Source organism: Macrosteles quadrilineatus, unplaced genomic scaffold, assembly GCF_028750875.1.
Source record: "Macrosteles quadrilineatus isolate MER2022 unplaced genomic scaffold, UCM_ALF_1.0 Scaffold_6__1_contigs__length_79288215, whole genome shotgun sequence".
NCBI lineage: Eukaryota > Metazoa > Arthropoda > Insecta > Hemiptera > Cicadellidae > Macrosteles > Macrosteles quadrilineatus.
This window is the reverse complement of record NW_026542599.1, coordinates 65979112-66001036: the sequence shown is the minus strand read 5'-3', so window position 1 is coordinate 66001036 and position 21925 is coordinate 65979112. Positions and strand designations below refer to the sequence as shown.

Sequence of the window (21925 nt, the reverse complement as noted above, 5' to 3'; positions counted from 1 at the left end):
TGATTTTTTTCGTTTGGCGCGAAAACAAAAGTGAGGTTAGACCACGTGGGACACCAGAGAGCGACCACGTGGGACAAAAGGGGGCGTGGCTTAGGGGGAGGGGTGGGGATGAAATGCTGCTCTCTGATTGGTGGCCTGAAGTACAGCGTATCCTACTAACATAGGTTCATTCGGGGTTCGCAGAGTTTAAATCGAATGCTAAATTAAACTGAATTTAAATTTATTTGATGGTAAAGAAGCGTGCAGACCTTTGCCAGTTTTTATGCCCATGGAAGATTTATGAGAATAAGGTTTTTTGTAATATTCCGAATCTTATCACAGTATGAGAAAAAGGGTTATTTTCCCAACGTTTTAATTACATGTGATTAGAGGTAAAATAAATTCAAGGGGATTAGAAAATGACACTTGTTATCAAGGGTGACTTATTATTGAGGATCTTGTTATCGAGGTTCCACTGTATATTTCTTTCTATATACTTGTATATATATACACATTTAAACCGATGGTTTTTTTGCCTCTAGATACCTCAAAACAAAAAAAACACAGTTATAACATAAATGCAGGTATTTACACCAATTATATAGTTATGTTTAAATACATTATAACAAAGCAAAGACTTTGAGCTGGCCATTGGGCATAAAGTGATGGCCTAGAGTTTGGGGTAGCCTGCATCGGAGGCAATACCGCACATATTGTCGTGGTTCCTGGCCATCATGATATATCCCTTCATTCCCCAGGAGGTTCCCCAGGAATTCTTCACCAACCAGAAGTCTTCTCCCTTCCTGGTAGTTCCGTACCCGATAACCAACACGTAGTGGTCTAGTTTCTGGCTGGAGCAAGCAGGCTCCATGTACACTCCTGGAACCACAAGATTACACATTAGATTTTGCAATGAAACTAGAAGTTATGAAGGAACCAGCTGATATTGTTGTCTTCAAGATGCAAATTCTCGAGCCACTGCTGCAGTCTGTATGATAAAACCATAAAACTTAGCTGTCTTCTGACCCTTTTTCCACCTGGGACTGACCATTGGATTTAAACCATTGGCCAGTCTTTAGAGGCTGTTGATCACTGTCTGCATCTTTCCTCGAACGATTGGCTGGTACGCAAAACGCAAGTAATGGATAACTTTAAGATTTTCCTTGGGTTCATCATTGGAAATGACACTTCACTTTACGTTTATTGTATTCAATATTTATAGTATTAGCACAATTGTCACTGCTATATTTTAGAAAAGTACTGAGTAAGAAACGAATGGTCTATAAGAGTGGCATAACATATGATGTACAAATTAAGGAATATTGATTATGTATAGTTATGATTTACGTTACCGCTCTTGTACAGCAGGAAGGTCAGGTGCCTCGTGTCGATGAGGGCAGAAATTGGTCCAATCTTAGCTACAGCCTGTTGCAAAGCCTTTTCACTTCCTATAGTCACATTACTTAGAGTCACGTACTTAGAGAAATTTACTACTTTTTCAGAAAAATTTCGTCGGCACATGCCTTTCTGTAAAGGGAAAGCTAGATTAGTATAACTGATGTCCAATCTCCTATGCTATACATAGTGTTAAAACACAAAAGTTATTTCCGACCGGGAGCTAAATTATCAGGTTAACAAATGTCCGACATTCAGTTTTAGTAAATGCCCTATATAGGCAATACGCTATTACCCGGTAGTTCTCATAGTAAGACCGGGAATCCGGACCGATTTGCTTTTTCGTTTTATTTATTTATTTTTTGACGGAAAATCAATTTTTTACAAGGTAATAACAAAACATCAAAATTGCGTCTGAGGCGTCTTAAAGTGAGACTAGCTTAAAAACGTGCTGACTAATACTACTAAAATATTAATAATATGTGTATATATACAACAGACATGACTAGATATAAATAGTATGATGACAAGCAAGGACTAGAGTTGAGGTACAATAATCAAAACAAAATTAACAAAAATAACAATGAGAACATTCATGAAATTGCTTATCATTAGCTTCGCCAGAAGCGTGTTCCGCAGGATCAGGAATGTAGAGTACTAAGGTAGGCCAACAGCATCTTCCTCTTTATAATGGGGATGGTGGTCCAAAACATGTCGACATCGGGTGGAAGCAGGTTAGCCTGGCGTTGGACATGGACCATTGTACTACTCAGATCATACAATCTACCGTGGTGAAGTATGGCAAACACCTCTCTCAATCTTTTGTTCATAGGCACATGAAAGTTGATTTGCTTCAGGAGGCTGGGGCAGTCAATGTGGCCATTCAAGATTTTGAAGATAAATACAACATCATGTACAGCTCTCCTGACCTCTAGAGGCGGCAGGTGAAGATCTAAAACAGGGACCACCAAGTAACCATTATCCATGCGGGTACATACAAGCCTAAGAAATCGAGTTTGGGTCCTGTTTAGTTGGTCAGATAGGTATTTCTGATGAGGTGACCAGTCCACAGAGCAATATTCAAGATGATAAATAACAAAGACAATACAGAGTGATCGTAATGCTTCAGGCTGGTGGAGGTATCTTGACACGCGAAAAGTTAATCCCAGGCTCCTGTTCACCTTGGAGCAGGCCATGTAGACGGGCGACTTAGAGGAGAGGGATGAAGACACAATGACACCAAAGTCCTGCACCTCATTAATTGTCTTAACGTCGTACCATTGAGCTGATAGTCAATAGGACTGGATATGTCTTCCTGTAAAAGGTTACAATGGTACATTTTTCGATGTTGAGCTTCATTCCATAATAAATACACCAGTCCTCTACGGGGAGAGGATCATGCTGAAGCAAGTTGCAGTCTTGGGACAATAACACAAGCGTATGATTTCACGTCATCCGCAAATTAAAGGTGATGAGAGTTTAAAGGTGATGAGCAGTGTGTAGAACAGTGCAACAAGCAACTAATAAACTAATAATAAAAAAATAAGCCACGTACTATAAAATTTTCATTAAAAGTACCATAAATAATATACTTTTGCTCCGATTGGTGAAAGATGTTTTACATTACAAATAGTTTGTGTGGTAAAAAATTGTTTAAATAGATATTATGCCACAATTGAAAATTTATATTTTTACAAACATAAATTGGTAACGTAGTTACTTTGTATCAATTGCCTTTTTAAATTGAAACAATAACAATGTTTTAGGTTAGAACACTATAAAAAATATATATATATATAAATTGCCCTATGCTGCAATTTTTTAACTCACAAACTATTTCGTGCTGATACTTATATTTTATTAACAGTCTAGTCATGTTGACAGAATATTTTACAATTACATATCTGAATCACACAGTAAAGGCAGATTTCGATGCATCATTGCTGAAAGTTATGTTTTGCTTCTCACTCTCAGAGTATTCCAAAGACATTTTATGTTTCAATCCATGTTCAAATGTTATATGATCTAAACATATAACTGAATCAATAAAAGTACTTCAATTAAAATACATATTATAATCAACATGTATGAACTAGTTCAGATTAAATATCATCTCACAATCATATTTGCAAAACATACCGTGTTGTTTTGACCAGTCCCCACTAACAAAAGCATAAAATGAAAGGTCCTTAAGAGGTTAACTTTGAGTCATAACAAGAGTAGTTTAAAAGTTGTAACCGTGATACTGTAAAAATTGTTATATCGTTTGATACTATACTATCGTTTTACAATTTGGTCAATATATCTGTTACTTTAAATATAAATGTATTTTGACTATTCAATGTTTTGTTTTGTAGAAACTTAAGTATTCGCAACTTTATTAATAATAAACCTATTTCAACATACAATATCAATTTTAGTAAAATCCCTAGTATGATTGAAAATGTATTGGCATGGGCCTAATTGAAGTTTGTGTAATGATTTTTAAAAACGCAATGTGTTATATTTCACTTCATTTATTATTTATTTAATATGTTTCTACTTCTTGGAATTCTCAGTTAACTGGGAGGCCGAACTGACATTTTGTTTTAAAATGAACTTTAAAACTCTAAACATTTTTTTTCTGTTGGTATACTTAAAGTCTATAATGTTCTACTATGAATGCAAAACTAAAATATAGCATACATTTTCAGTTTCACCCTCAAAAACTATGATATTTAACTATGATATGTGGTGTTTCATTTGTAGGAGGCAAAAGATTCAAATCATATTAATTTATGATTTCCAATAGATTTTGGGTTCCCTTGAATCAATTATACCTATAAAACTGTCTGCAATCGTTAATAAAACTAGTTTTATAAAAAATAGTTGATTCTTCAGTTGCTCTGTAGGCGACTATTTTGGCACCACAAGGAAGTCCAAACTTGTATCTTATTTTGAACAACGTCATCTTGATTTTGCATTGCACAAGATACATAATTGACACATATGCTTACTAAAAAAAAGTAGTGAAGACAGTTACCTGTGAAATGGACCGCGCAGGCAAAGGAACAGTCTAGACTTGCCTCTAAGACTAACGTTTTCCAAACAAATATAGAAATTAGATCTTCATTCTTCATTTTAGGCTTGAAATAAGTTTGTTTGTGGGTAAGAGCGAATGAGTAAGCATGATCAATAATTAAAACCTTTACACTTCTCCCCGACACGCCACCATACCACGGCATCTTACTAGCAGAGCTCAAGGTCATTGACGTAATTGTAATGTACTGAATTTAGACTTCCACCCCCCCCCCCCCAATGTCACTACTAGGCCCTAAAGGTATTGGTATATTTCCCTAGGTTAGTCTCACTTGTCTCTGTTATGTACGTATTTCTTAGACTTAAACTTTTACAATTTATTCAATTACCGTATGTCTTGTATTATTTATGTTTTGTAACTCCTAGGTATAAGTAGTTTTTTTCACTGTCTTAGATTTTGCATGTACCCTTATTGTATTGTTCATCAGTTTGGAATCGTTACTTAGTTTTAGTATTTAGTCATGATGAGTGACTCACTATATTGTAATTCTCATTGTCAATTGGTGAAATCCGTTTGGCAACAAATAAATAAATAAGATGTGGAACATAGGCAGAAAACGCAAATCTTATACAGTTAGACATCAATTAAATGATATTTTTATGCTACAAGAGCATACACCAAGGTACAAGGTAAGAAAATATCGTGTCTCGTTTTGTCGTGTAAGAAAGGTACGAAATCAACGATAACAAAGTTGTAAATAGTGGTGTGTTACTTACTTACTTGATACTTTATGTCTTCATCTTTGACCGACATTATCGGATAGATTGCGTCAATTTATTTAGTATATACAATTTATACAAAAACTAATATTTACAAACACTACAGAAAAATTGTGGCATGGTGGTTTGGATTAATTAGATCTAGTTATATGTCAAAATCAGGATGGAAAGAGTGGCTCTTCAAGCTCGGCCAACGAGTACAATGGCCTTTTCACTAGTGCTTTGAGGAGGGTCTTTTTGGCTCTAGTCTCTAAAAGTTTTAGGAAGCGTGTTAAAATTCCTGATAGCATACCGTGGGTAGCATTTCAGAGCTCTGCTTGGACGGCATCGGGGCATATCAAAGTCTACTGCATTCCGTGTCCCATAAGTATACTGGTCACTCCTTCTGTCAAAGTCAGTTTCCTCTTCCTTCAGGAGACCAAGGATGTTGTACAAATACTGGCTGAACACAGTTAGTACTTGCCGTTCTTCAAAAATGGGGCGACAGTGGTCGTAGTATCCCGCAAATCACCCGAAGTGCCATCTTTTGCAGTAATTGGACCTGTTGCGCAGCTAAACAGTGACCCCACAGGACCAAGCCATATGTAATATGACTGTGAAAGAGGGCATTGTAAACAGTCATCAGATAAGGTAGAGTGATTTCTGATCTCAGTTTTCTCAGAAGATAAACCACACGGGAAAGTTTCACACACACCTTTTCAATATGGGAATTCCAGTTACATTTGGAGTCTATCCAAAAGCCGAGCAGTTTTACAGGTTCTTCCTCCTCCACAGTTTTTAGGCTGCATATCAGAGATTGAGTTTTCTCCTCATTAATTTTAAGCTGGTTAGCATTAAACCAGTCCTTAGCCTGGTATAGCAGGTGATCGGCCTCAAGTTTAAGCTGAGTTATGTCTCGTCCTGTGGAAATACGGGTTGTATCGTCCGCGAACAAAAGTGTTCGACCATTGAGCCACAGATCATTTATCATGATGCTGAAGAGAAGTGGGCCTAAAATAGACCCTTGGGGGACACCATGTTTAACACTCCTCATACTAGAAGATGCCCCATACAATGAGACGATCTGTGCTCTCCCCTGCAGATAGCTCGATAGGGTATCAAGAGCACTCCCTCCAATTCCGTAGAGTCTCAGCTTGTCCAAAAGTATGCTATGTGACACAATGTCAAACGCTTTGCTGAGGTCACACAGATTCAGGTGAACAGACTCATTGCTTTCAAAAACGTCTGTGATTATGTTCGCTAGGTTGATTGGAGCCGAAGTGGTGGAGCGCCCTCTTCTGAAACCATGTTGTGCGTTGCTCAAAAGGGTGTTTGTCTCGAGCCATTTTACAAGTGGCCTTTTCATAACAGTTTCAAATATCTTAGAGAAGGTAGGGAGGATTGATATAGGCCGGTAGTTTGCCAAATTTTTAGGGTCACCCTTCTTAAAGATATGAACTGTTCTAGCTGTTTTAAGGCAATCGGGAAAAACTCCATTAGCAAGGCAAGCGTTAACTAGCTTAGTGATTGGATCTACTGGTATATCCACAATAGCTTTTAGGATCTCACAGGACATACCATGAACATCTTGGCTTCTGGAATTTTTGAAATTGTGTACAATACTTCAAATTTCCTGAGTACTCACCTCCGACCAGCTAGAAGTTCTAAGGTTGGATCTCTATCCATCCGGATATGTGGTGTGTTTGTTTGCACAGCTGGCAAGCCTGAAACATTGTTTTCAGCAACCTGGACAAAGAAGGTATTTGAAGTCATCTGGTGTTCTATGAACCACAGGACTAGGTCTGGAGTTTCTATGCTCATTTATTATCTCCCATGCTGCCTTGCATGTATTTGGTGCGTTTTTTATTCTCTCTACATTCCTTGCCTTCTTTGTCTCTGCAACATTTTTACCATAGTCTCTCTTTGCCTTTTTAAAGAGATCAAAGAATTTACCTTTCAGGTGGGGTTCAATAGCGCTTTTGTAATGGTCATGCAGTAGAAGAGCAAGAGCACACATCTTAGCTAAGTTCTGGAGTATAAAATTTTTTATTTTCCCTCTATAGGAGTTGTTACCGACCAACCTTGGATTGTGCTTAAGAATTTTAGTTGGAAAAACAGAACTCCAATCCAGGCTTTGGAGAATGACTAGGAACATTAAAACTAGCAGTACTTAGCATCCTACGCAACAAAGCAAAATTATCTCTATTTACAGGTCTTCTCTCTATGACATAGTTATCTAATAAATTATTTTTAGGCCTAATCACCCTTTCTGTTGTCTTCACGTTCAGGACCACTGCTCCATCATGGTGAGCCACCAGTGGGCGGGTCGCCGGAAGACTGCCCCCCCGGAAAACTACCCCCCCAAGCAGGTTCCTACGTCATATTGTCGTTGGAGACCGGGGGTGGGACAGTTTTCCAGTCACGGACACTCAAATTTAGTTGTCAAACAGATCTAATCTAACCTAACCTAACCAACCAAACTTGCTGTAACATTTCGAAAATTTGTTTTATTTTCACCACTCGCCTTTTCTGTTATCCAACGGAATTACTCGAATTATAATTAAAATTACATAGCATGATTCTTCTAGGGGGGGGGGGGGTAGTGTTCCAGTCATGGACAAGGCTTCCATATTGGTTAGTTAGCAGATTTTGTGACATCACGTTTCACCTGGGGGGGTAGTTTTCCGGGGGATAGTATTCCGCATCTCCACGTTGGCAACTTCCACCGTATACTCCCAGGTATTAAAATTAGTAGCTGCGGTATCCAAGCACGCAATCCCTCGGGTTGGTAGTCTAGTGGTAGAAAAATGTTCAGTTATTTTCAATAATCCTCTTTTATGTAGAGCATTGAGATATCAAATTTTATATATTACGAATAAATGTTTAAATATCGTGAAAAATTAATAACATTTAATCAACACCCTGCATAGAGTGGTTTAATACACTTGAAACTAGGCCAAATGGTTTAAAATACTGTAACTAAAATCATCGAAAACCACTCACTTGACCTTAAACGAAAAAACAAAATGATTTAGGAATTATCCTCCTATTGAACAAAAAGTGGGTTAGAACGCCCAACATTTCGGGGACTCGTCGGATCTTCATTTTATTATTAGTATTTCACAGGTGAAAATTTATGAATGTACGAATTTTGTTTATTTTACCTGTAATATAAACACATTAGTAACATATTAAAATGCGAGGGTATCAAGGGGGAAGCCTACTGGCTTTCGCAATGCCACTGGAAAAATGTAATTTAAGGAATATGTTTGGTACCGCTTAACGGAATCAAGCATTTTTATTCATGTCTTAAAATCATGTTTCTTAAGGAATCCAACTTGACAGAAAAGCGTTCTAGTCTCAGTTCGATTACCAGATTTATTTAATAAGATCTTTTAAGTTTCAAATCCATCAGTGTTTAAATGTGAAGTTTTTAGGACAGGTGGTCAGCTTCAAAGCATGCTCAAGGTTTGGCGACGACGACGGAATGACCCGTGAGGAGACCGTTAAGCATTGAAAAGGTAAGCTCAAAAAAAAAAAAAAAAAAACAACCGGTAAATGGCAGGCTCGTGCGTCACACCATGAAGCCTGTGGCGCTTGGGTCACATAGCCTAAATTTAAATATAAAAAAGACTTAAGCAAAGTACTTGTGTCCTAGGATGTCAAGGAGGAACAAAAAACTATCTAGGAGACCATTTTACTATTACTCCACCCACCAAACATCTACGTCCTATATCAGCTTACCTGAGCCTCGTAAGGGTAAGAAGCCTCATATTCGATTCCCCCCGTTCTCATAATGTACTCGAATGTGCCATAAATATTCCCTCCATCACATCCTTCACCACCGTACCAAATGACGGAGCAGTCAACAAGTTGCTGCTCACTCAAAGACACCAGCTTTTTGGTCTTTATGTAGTTCTGTCCTTCCAAACTGCCAGTCTGGAACAGGTAGAATGTATTACGCCAGAATTTATAAAAGTAAGAAATTTAGTTAAAAGGTAGGCCCTTATATTTTTAATTGTGGAGGATGGACTTAAAAGGTTATATTGTTTGGGAGGTTATTGACACGATTTTTATCACGATAAATACGTAACTTCTTGCTCTTGTTTCTTACTTAAACTAGGTGTACAATGAAGTTGTCTGCTTGCAGTATTGAGTGGAGCTAGTATATTTACCCAATAACTTTCTAACGTCAATGCTACATCTGTTTCTTTTAAATGAGATATATACTTGCATTATCCAATGGCAATGGTATATTTGGTTCACGTAAATGTAATGTCTATTTGCAGTATCCAAAGTCATTTATAAGTCTGGTTCACGTAAATGAATTGTGTTCTTGCAGAAACCAAAGTCAATGTTTCATCTCCTTTTCATGAATTAAATGACTACTTGCAGTACTCAATGTCAAAGATTTGGTTCGCATAAATATAATGCATATTTGCAGTATACAAAGTCAATGGTAACCCTGCTTCACATAAATAAGAAATCTACTTGCAGCTTCAAAAATCAATGGCCACTTGTCCATTTGGTAAATAAATAAGTGCCTGCTTGCAGTATGTCAAAGTCAATGGTACGTCGAGGTCATGTAAACAAATTTTTTACTTGCAATATCCAAACTCAATGGCACATTTGGTTATAGGAAATGAATTGTTTACTTGCAGTATAATAAGTCGATGATTCATATAAATAGAGTGCCTATTTGCCATTGCAACCTCAGGGTTTAGGGTTAGTGCTAGGAACTCTCTTTGTTTTCCAATTTCCTTGCTAATCTTTTAATTTATGAGACTTGTTTTGTGATACTAAAGTGATAGCCTTTGATTTTTTTTTATTAAATAATTTTATATCGAATTTGGATAAGATTGTTCTAAAACAAAAGTCTTTACTTAAATCAAGATTTTAGGCTATATAAATTTTAACAGCTATGAGGCTACTCGATCCACCTCAGAAGTAGGCTAATGTTCTCAAATTGTCCAACACCTAAATAGGATAGTCTGTAATAATAAGATGGAGATTACCAAGTTTCTTCCAAGTTTCCACATTTCTTCTTGTTTAAACTATTTGAAATAATTAGACTATTTTGGTTTAGCTTTTCACTTTTTACTAGAAAATATTATAATATAAAAATCATACAAACTAGTTTTTAAACTCTCACCCAGGCTAGTTCATGGTAAAAAAAAGGAAATCCAGTTGTTATCTAACACATGTTTTTCAACAACAATGTATTCAGGTCTTCTAGATCTTGAAGTTCACTGTTCACTTTTAGTCACTCAGGCCAATTAATAGTATATGAAATTTAATTTGGGTAAATTACTTTTTGAGATTTTGTTTGATTATATATATATTTATTTTTACTTTAGCTTGTGTTTGAAATAGATTGTAAACATAATATATTTAAAATAGGCTGTTAGGCTTAATTGACTGGTAATAGAATATTTATATATTAGTCCTACTTTCATACACCTACCCTTCCCACCTACAGTTCCCCTTTTTGTGACAGACTGTGCACAAACTTTTCATTTTATCTGTAATTTCTACGCTTAAAACACTACACCCAAGGCTGGGCCACTTACCGCACTGAAGGCATAGCTAGATCCACACTTTCCTTGGTCCTTGACGGGGGTTACGGCTCCATTCTTCCTCCAGTCTACAGTCTTGTTAGGTTCCAGGTTCTCGTCGATCTCAAACTCCTGAGTATCTTCTCTTCTCAGTCTTCTTTGGACGGTCTGAATCCGCCCAACTTGCGGATCTCATCACTGGTCTAAAATCAACTGAGGCATTTATACAAACCATTGACTTTTAAATAGTGAAGTAGACACTATTCGATTTGGTCCAAATGAAGTAAATTCATTGTTATGCAAAATCTTTGAATGAGAACCTTGCAGATCTTTTAGAGGCAAAATTAAATGTTCCAAACTCAATATTTTCTCATTACTATAAATTTGGAGGTTGCTTAGCTTTTTTGCAAAGAACTTTTAAATAGTAAAAAAAATCTACCAAAGCGGAAGGTGATATTCTGAAAGAGAATAAAATTTCCTACAAACTGATACTATGCACTTCTTGGAAATACCAAAAAAGACAGCTTTTTTAAATTTTCACCATAAATCACAACAACAACACAACAACAAACTTTCATAATTATTTGCAAATATACACGACTTAAGCTTTCCAACAACCCGTTAATGAATAAAATCGGTCCAGTATAACTCTAGATTTAGTTGTACAAAGATTTTTAAAACTGAATTATATATAGAATAGATGTTTACACTATTACTATATCATACAGCCCGCATAGGCGCATTATAGCAATCCATACCCATACGTTCAAAGCATAGAAATAATATAATAAAAAGTTTTTTATTTAAATATAGTCATTTTTCATCTCACCCAGTCAGCGAACTGGTTGACTCCTACAGTAAAGGTAACTTCTCCTTGCTCGAACTTCTTGTTGTGACAACGGATGAAATTGAGGTTGCTTATGAAGATTTCCTTTCTATTTTTGTCCTCCTCATCTCCATACTTTCTTGTATATTCAATCTGCATTTGAACATTATTAATAATTTCACATATTTTTATATACTAACATTAATTTATTGAATGGTAAAATGTTTAGTAAAATTTCATTGAAAGATTGGGTTTCAGTAATTTAAAAAACTTGACTGGATAAATCCATTTGGCATTACTTAAAGAAGCTTCATTTAGTATCCAAAGTAGTATGTTTGGATTAACTTTAATTTATATTTCATCAACAACTCCACTGAAAATTTCTTATATACTAATTATTGTCTCTAAATTAAACACAAAAAAAAACAAAAAATTAAAGTTGAAATAACTGATGTACCGGTAATGTTTGCAATTTTAAAGACATGTGAAATTGTCAGAAAAAACTTTTGAACTATTGTTTTAGAGGCCGTAAACATTTTCTTTGGTCAGAAAATATGAATATGCCTTACCTTGAAGAGTTGCCACTGGACCTCGTCCTCATCGGAGTAACCGATGTGTTGGGAGTAACCCAAAGCAACAAAGGTGAACAACAGTAACAGCTTCATCTTGACTGGATAGTAACATTGAAATAATCAACAATATTATCATTAAAAGTTGTAGCCAGTTTTTAAATAAAAGTAAACATAGTTGAAGTTAGCCACTGACGGATTGCTAACGTAAATTACAGATTTTTGCATAGTATGTAAAATGCCTAACCAAATCGAGCTGATATGACAACTTACTGTAGGCTATAGCACCGTTTAAGTCTTGTAAACTAGCTTAGTAACGCAAATAAGGTAAACAACAGAGTTTTGGATACAATCGTTATCCGTGGCTGGTTCACAGTTAAAGATTCCAAATAATACATTTGAGGCTATTTTTCACAAAACAATGTTCTTAAAATTGTCAACAGCAAGTCCGGGGATGTTAACTTCAGTACTCAAAATACAATGATTGAAGAAATTGTGGATGGATTGCCGATTTTACTGCTACTATTAAATTACCAGATTTCTCGTGACCATGTGTTTAATGCCATTTAGAGTAAATACAACAACACTTTATATTTTTCAATATTTCGAACCAATTATTTATGGAGTTGGACATTTGTATAGTGATGTGTAGGCAGTGAGCAGTACTTTTTTTAATTGGCTTAAAAGTCTACTAATTTTATTATTATGAAAAATCCACCCAAAGTGACTTATCTTTGCTCTATATTCTACCTACAAGCTTGAGGTGTGGCAAAAAAGTTAAAGTTTTGCATACTACATGGGTTCCAACGTTTGATCACACACAATGAAACAGGATAACAAATCTTAACATTGAAAAACATGCAAGACGATTCAATATTTGCTCATATAATTAACTATTTTCAAAGCAACCATCACTTATAATTTGGAGACAATAATTAAATAACAACTTATTCATTAGTTGATTTGGAATTAGGAATCACGTCTCTTATTTCACAGTAAATATTCTCTTAATTGCCAAATACTTTTATAAAAAGTAGGCTAGAGTAAGTTTAAAGTATATTTAACTATTGTCAATTCCAATATATGCTAGTTTGATTGTTTTGATTTAACCTCAAAATTTGACACATATGAACACATGATCGCACTACAGCAAAATAGGTCATCTTCAAAGATATTCCACCACACCTTAACTGCTTCTAGCTAAAAAAAATCCAACTGTATGTCAATATATTGTAACATATATCAATGTTAGTTGGTAAATGTTAGAATCTCCATCCACTTCTTTATTGTTTTAAAATGCTTATATCTCAAAAACTGCTTGAGATACAACAAAATAGTTACAATTTAGGTACACTTTGTGGGTTCAAACTTTTAATGAAAAACAATAATAAAAAATCTAAAACAATTTTAATTTTATTTTACATGAGTAAATAAATCAAATAGTTACCGTGTAAATTTTAAAGGTCTATACTTTTTTGCTTGACTCTTACATTTCCTAAGTCCATTATTTTGAAATTTAATCACCAGAGTTATTAATAAATAAATAAATCAAAACAAATTTTAACATTATTTTATATAGGTACAAATAAATCAAACAGTTTTCATTAGTATGCTATTGCACTGTAGTATAATGTCAGCGTTTGTAAATAAAGGTAACAAACCTAATGCGCTGCTTTATTTTTTTTAATACTTATACTCGGAAATCAGCTTGAAATATGGCAAAACAGTCAAAATTCCTGCCTACTAGGTGGGTTTCAACTTTTGATCAAAAACACATCATTAAAAGTCGAACAAGTTAAAATTGTTTTACGGGTGTCAATTGTTATACAGGGTGTCCCGGAACTCTCTACCAATATTTTAGGGCATTGTTCCTGGGTAAGAAACATATCTAAATATCATATTTAAATTGTCCGGAAGTCCTTATTTACTCAGATAGCCGCCATTTAGTTTTTTCATTTATTCATATTTTTTCGGAAAATTGGTGGAACATGCGAAGTTGAAACTTTGGACAAACATTTATGACAACTAGACAAAGCTACAAAAAAATTATGACGATTTTTCAAATTCATAAAACAAAATGGCGGCTGTTTAAAATTTTGTTTCTTAAATTACTCGAAAACCGTTGATTTTACAAAGATTTTACAAGGATAACGTTTTTAAGGCAATTTCATTACAAATCGATCGACACCTTAATCTTTAAGATCGGACGAGTATTAACTGAGATATGGCAGTTTTAGTGATACGTGACCGCCGGATATTAGTTGCAGCGCATGCTGAAAGCGGTCACGTATCAATAAAACTGCCATATCTCAGTTAATACTCGTCCGATCTTAAAGATTAAGGTGTCGATCAATTTGTAATAAAATTGCCTTAAAAAAGTCATTCTTGTAAAACTTTTGTAAAATCAACGGTTTTCGAGTAATTTAAGAAACAAAATTTTAAACAGCCGCCATTTTGTTTTATGAATTTGAAGAATCGTCGTAATTTTTTTGTAGCTTTGTCTAGTTGTCATAAATGTTTGTGCAAAGTTTCAACTTCGTATGTTTAACCAATTTTCCGAAAAAAAAAATAATAAGTGAAAAAAACAAAATGGTGGCTATCTGAGTAAATAAGGATTTCCGGACAATTTAAATAAAATATGATATTTAGATATGTTTCTTACCCAGGAACAATGCCCTAAAATATTGGTAGAGAGTTCCGGGACACCCTGTATAAATACCCAGTTTCTTTTATATGTATACAGGGTGTCCATAAAAAACGTTTCAGGACTTTGGGAAATGAATCCCCATACTAAAAGGAAGAAAAAAATTTTATGGGAAGGTATGTCCGAAAATGCAGATTAACCCAGATATCCGCCATTTTGTTTTTTATACAAAAATATTTTTATCTGTGAAGTTTTTTATTCGACGATTATGAAATTTGGTATACATGTTAATATACACGATACCTATAATAGAAAAAATAATAAAGTTGTTCCGATATGTAAATTTCAAAATGGCGGCCGTTTGAATTTTTCTAACTTAAATAACTCAAAAACGGCTAATTCTACGAAAAAATGTCAAGAATACTTTTTTTTAGCATTTTTAATTTCCTATCAAACGATACCAAGATCAAAAAGATCGGACAAAAGATAACTGAAATATAACGTTTTTTGTGTAAAAATAAGGCAAAGTTAGTAGAGGAACCCTTAATTTTTGCCTTATTTTTACAACTTTACAGATAAAAATATTTTTGTATAAAAAACAAAATGGCGGATATCTAGGTTAATATGCATTTTCGGACATACCTTCCCATAAACTTTTTTCTTCCTTTTAGTATGGGGATTTATTTCCCAAAGTACTGAAACGTTTTTTATAGACACCCTGTATACGTTATAATGAAAATGTAGGCGTTGACAAAGGTTACAACTCCTGGTGCTACCAGCGTGACGACGTTTAAAGTGGCACGTCCTCTATTGCTTACACGTTCGTCTATCTTAGAAATAATACAGGATGAAATTTATTCATTTAAATTCTGCATTAAATGCTGTATAAAACAATATAAATATTATATAATTTGTACCAATGCGTAAATAAAATAAAGTAAAATAAAAAAGCTGGATGTGAACATAAAAATGTTAGTAAGAAATATTGTCTCATAAGACTTTTAGTTTGTCACCACTGGAGACCAGAAGCATGCCTATGGGCTGGGAGCGCGCCCGAGTTCTCTTAATACTGTTGCTTGAAAATAAATACAGGAATGGATATGGATTTGAAATGTTTATGGAGTTGGACGATAGTATGACATCTATTTATAGGCATGTATAAGCAAAGATCAAGATTTTTTTTTAAAGGGCTAAAAATGATGCTTGGTTTAAAATATGTACGGAGCATGGCAAAAAACGCTCAAAATGGCTTCTCTTTCTCGTTTATCCACTACTAAAAATACAAACAAACATACTTATCTCGTAATAGGGTATAAGATTATTATTATTTGAAAATTTATTTACTTATTCTGGCCTGTTTTAGACCGTATGTCCTACGTCTGACTAGTTAAGTCAGTATGTACACAAGTAGTTTACATTTATGTTGTGGCTTGGACACTTTATGAATTTTTATTTAAGATTATATTTGCTCGGTATAATACCAGTAGTTAAAATTGTTCCATTCAGTGCAGACGATTTATTATAACAATTATTAATCTAAAATATAAAAACTAGTAGAAATTTCATCAAAAATACCTTGATAAAACTGTGTTTAATAAAAATAAGTAGTAACTTACCTATGTTGTTAAACAAAATTACCATAACAGTGCCTTTTCATTGGAGCCAATTTATAGTCAAGCAAAGTAAATCAGCTGACTAATGAAAAAGCTAATCAAAACCAGGGTAGCTTGACAATGATAAGAACTAATTGTTTTTTTTAATTTTCCACTATAAAGATGGATAACGAGAAAAATTTATCATTGTAGCTGATCATTGAAGCTGATCATAATTTGTTATCTGTCATACGTTTAAACGAAGTAGGGTTTTAATAGGTGCACATGCATTAATACATTTTGTATACTCCAATGCTTTGTTTCAATTCCATTGTTGGGGATTTTTGGTAATTAGTGGTATTTGAAGGATGACAGTAGACATTTTCCATTGTTGGCTATACAGTGCTCGTTGCACCAGCCTCCCTGACTATACGAGTATTCTGCAGTGCAATGATAGAACCGGCAAGCAGGGTGGAGGTGTTGCAGTTTATATCAGGGGGGAATCAATTTTAAAGTGGTCAACTGTTCAAATTCTTAGTACTCGGCAAAACTTGATTTTTTATGATAGAAATGAGCCTATCTGGTGTTGATGACCTTTTGTTAAGTGTGTGTGTTACCGCCCACCTAGAGTAGGAAATCTACTGGATGTTGAAAACGCGCTTTTAAACTCAATATTTAGATTTAGTCATGTCTTGATCATGGATGACTTCAACACTGACCTATTTTCAACCAATCAAAACTATGAATACAGACAACTTTCACATGACATTGTTCGACTCATGTAACTTAAACATACTCCCACTTGACCCTACACATCATACTGCAGTTTCTGACACTCTCTTAGACTTAATAGTAGTATCAGATGCTGAAGACATTGTACATCATGGGCAGCTTCCAGTTCCAGCAGTATCCAAGCATGGCCTCATATTTTGTGTGTTCAGTTAAGGCATCCAAACCCAAGACAAATCTTTTAAATATAGGGATTTTAAGAATATGAATCAAGTTGAGTTCATGTTGGATATTCAGAACACACCATGGCATCTAATTGAAAATTCACTATGTCTTGATTAAATTAACTGAACAATACAATACAACATTTATTTGACAAACGTGTTCCAATTGTTTCAAAACGTTTGACTAAAAAACTACCAGTGCCATGGGTAACCCCTGAAATGCGTAGCTTGATGGCAAGACGGAACTGTATTTTCAGGAGAGCAAGGCGTTCCCAGAAAAAAGTAGAAATGGAAGAGTACGCGTATTTACGAAATAGAATCAAAACATTTATGCAAAATTATAAATTAAGACACATTTGTATGCTTTTTTAAAATAATAACCAACCATGTACAGTTTTATGTCGTAACGCAAAAAGTCTAAGGCTTGGGAAACAACCTTACGCACAAATAGCCAATATTCCTCTCAATGAATTATATGCATTCATCTCCTTCTTTGTCCAAAGCATAAATCAACAGCAAGATGAAAGTCGTGTAATTGAGTTAAGAAACTCCCCTGCTCAAGAATTATGATATCCTTAGTTCACGTTCTAACCTGTACTGCAGTCTGATGTTCTGAAATCTATTCGACGTATTCGCAGTAATGCTGTCAGATCTTACGGCATTACAATTCGCCCTATTAAAGACATTGTCTTGGCTATTCTCCCAACTAGCATATACATTTTCAACACATCCTTAAGGTAAAGCACATTCCCTCTTGGAAGTCTACCCTAATTCGACCCTTAATTAGGACCCCATCCCGGCTTCTTGCCAGGATTTCAGGCCGATCAGTATATTGTTCGCATTATCTAAAGGCCTTAAGAGAATCGTTCACTTCCAAATAACTGATTTTCTGACTGAAAACAATATCTTATGAAACTCATAGTCTGGAGAAATCCAGAGCTGCTTGAAATCCTTGCCTTGAAAAAGCAGCTCATATTACAGAAACTGGACTTTTCGTGTGACGGACGACATTAGACTAGCAATGGAACATCGGCAGGGAACGATTCTTACCTTATTTAATTTTTCTAAAGCTTTTTACTGTGTAAATCATAATCTCCTCTTATAAAAGCTAAGGGCAATAGGGTTTTCAAATGGTCTATTGGACTGGCTGGGATCCTATCTGTCAGATAGGTGGCAGTGTGTTGAGGTTGATGACTTACGATCTGACTTAACTCATGTTTTCACCTTCATATTCACCTCAATCTAATGGACTAGCTGAACGTTCCGTTCAAACATTTAGAATTATATTGTCTACATTTTATCTTTGTCAAAGAAGTCGTAATCTACCACCAGAACAAATGTTATTAGATTGTCTATACGCTTATCGTTCCACTCCATCCTCTGTAACGGGTAAATCTCCTATGGCAATGCTACTTACTTTTGTACCTGAAACGCCTTTGTCTTCTTTAAAAAGAAATGTTAGTTTCAACTTTGTATCAAATCGGTCAAAAAGAAAGAATCTGTCTAAAAGTGAGGACAAGCAAAAGATAAGAATTCCAAAATACCATCATGATCAATTTCTATGGGTAAATTTGAACAAAAGAACAAATGTTGTCATGTTTTAAGTAAAATCAAAACCCCTTATGCCACAGACTAAATCTGTAATGCCAGATGGACACCGATAGGATTACACCGGAAAAAAGGAATGAGGGAGAGTAGCCCGACTGCCCCGATGGTCAGGAGTAGGATATATATGTATGTTGTACTTCCGGAGTTTATATGGGCTCTTATGGGAATATCCATCTCAAAATCCGGAGGCGTCTTCCCCCACCACTCTACCATCCAGGATCCCCCACCACCATCAAAGCAACGATGATATCGCGAGACTTGGATACTGATGTTTATTCGGGGGGCTTGCATCCCCCCCCCATCGCTCGAAAATAAGTAACGATCAAGGTATTAATGATCATAGGCTAGGATACTGATGTTTATTCGGGAGTTTGGGTTAACATACCTAAAAATCCCCTTCCCATCGCTCGAAAATAATTAACGATCAAGGTATTAATGATCATAGGCTAGGATTTGTATTTACCCAATCCGTTATCCCCACTTGTTCATATAGAAAATAAGTAATTAACGATTAATCAAGGTATTAACGATCATATGCCTAAGGAAAAAATATAAAGGGAAAAAATTGAAGTTTTGATGTTTTCTATGTGTTTTATTTAAAAATGTTTTACTAATTCAAATATTTGAGTAATAATGGTTATTTGTAAGTAAATAATAAATGTTTTACTTTTTTTGTTTTGTAAAAACAGTATCAGGAGATCATGTGGTTCAGAGGACTATTGCATGTTAAAATAAATTGATTACAGTGAAACACGTTGCATAATATATTATTTGTATATATGTATAGAAAGAGGAAGTCTATGAAAACTTATTTCATAGTTTGGAAATGAGGTATGAAAACATTGTATGAATTTTCATTAAATATGTGATTATTTGAATAAAAAACTTATGAAATTTGAATGAGTGAATTAAGTAGTAATAGCTGAACATCTTCAGTTTTTAAACATTGTTTTGGGTATATTTTGTATCTTTACGACTCAACACACTGCGTCTGGTATCAGGTGATCAGAGGCGGGCAGCAAACTGGTTTAGCGAGTGGGAAACAGCGATTACTATTATCAAAACGATGTCTTAAAATAATTAAACTTCCATCTTATTCCTATGTGCAATACAATGTCCTACTTGATACAGCTTATTTACATAAATTACAACACTATTTCTATAGCATTAGTATCAAAATTAGTCAAATTATTAATTATCCATAACAGGTAGAGACGGTGTTCTGGTGCAAAATTCTAACGTTAGTGTTATTTAAAATTTCCAATATCAGACTTATCTTTGTGTAAAGAATGTTTCAGTTAGATATTGTGAGTATTCAATATGTCGTAAACACAGTCTTAGATCAACTGCTGTGTTGAAAGAACTCTTTGTAGCCTACTACCAGTTCTGATTTGTATGTTGCTTAAGAAACCCAAAGTGAAGTGTAGAGTGTGTAGACTTGCAGTATCGTGCTCAGCCTAGAACCAGAGGTAGATTGTCACCATTCAGGCAGAAATGTATATCAAATAATTCAAAATAGTCTTTTTCTGTTTGATGAAAGTATTTTTTTAGTTATTTTGTCAATGAATGTAGCATTTTTATGCTAAAGGTGTCTATGACTTTGACGTTTCAATGTGTTTATGGATATCCGAGGTTTTATGCAAACCAAGTTTTTTTTATTTTAATTTGGGATTTGCTGTTGTACCTGAACATCTTCTAGTAAATATTTTTCCATTTGTAGAGAGATCATAGGAATATTCTCAAGCTGATTCAAACTGCGTCTGTCTGTATCAGGCGAGCAGGAGTGGCTAGCAGTGGACGGCAAACACTTAATGCTTAATCATCGCGCAATGGCGACCGCGGCGGCTGCCGCTTTTATGTGTACGGGTCTAAAGCCAAATGCATTTGTCTAATGCATTTCACTAATGCTGATGTCTCATATAATAGTTTTTTGTTGTATTACAAGCACAAGATGCTAACATTGAGTTAAAAAGCAAGCTTTCATCTCAACCCACCATTAAGTGTTCAAATAGTGTTAAAACGATAGGGTTAATAACTGGTCAATGCTTGTACAGAGGTAGATGGTGTTAAGGTGCTTAATCGTTAGTATGATTTTGAAACTCCAACTGAGTTACCTATACAATATGGATTAATTATTGTGAGTGAGCAATATGTTGTAAAAGAGTAGATTACTTTAAAAACTACTGAAACTCTAACATAAATATAATATTACTAGTTCTGATGGACACTAGGGATGTATTTAAACCCAAAGTGAAATGCATTGTGTAAGAGCAATGTTGGACCATTGTGGAGAATCTAAAATTGTTTAAAGGTCACCTGAAATCAGAAACAAAAGAGATTACTACAGCTTTGAGGCGGATATATGATGCAGTTGTCAATTTGCTCCTGTTTGAATCACAAGTATTTCAACATCATTCCAGCTCATCACAACGCTTAGAACAGCTAATGGGGAATAACTAGTGTTGTATTGACAAATGTGCCAAACGACATCATGTTCTATTCCAGTTTGTAAGCCACTTTGTCAATGTATGAAGTATTAAGGGTCCTTAGGGTTAAAATGTCCATTTATGGAAATCAAAGTTTTCTGCAAACTGAGTTTTCAAAATTTGAATTTGATATTTGCTGTTGTAGCTGAACATCTTCAGTTTTTAGTAAATTGTTTTCAATTTATAGAGCTTTGTTATAGGGATATTCTCACTGCTAGAACGAACAGGGGTTTATCTCTAAACTTTTGACGTAGTTTGGGTGTTTTGCATAGTGTCTGGTCAAGCAGAGATGGTGTACATCTGTGTTTAAGGATGCTCAGTTGCAACCTGAATTGAACGATAGTAAGTAGTTTAATTTAACGTCTTATTCACTACAACAGCTGATGACTTTATAAGAGATAAAATCCTAGAACATAAGAAACAACTGCTAAAATGTGTTGCTGGTCTTAAACAGAAAGGTTTGTTTGAAAAGTTGTCTCGTGATAATTTGCCAACTATATGAAACTATATAATTGCATTTTTGGCTCCCAGATGTATACGT

The 21925-nt window shown here is 34.9% G+C and overlaps 1 pseudogene; it reads right to left on the bottom strand.

Annotated features, from left to right (window-relative positions):
• Positions 1–560: 560 nt before the first annotated feature.
• LOC128997588 (procathepsin L-like) lies at positions 561–16490 on the bottom strand (annotated as a pseudogene).
• Between the last annotated feature and the right edge of the window lie 5435 nt (positions 16491–21925).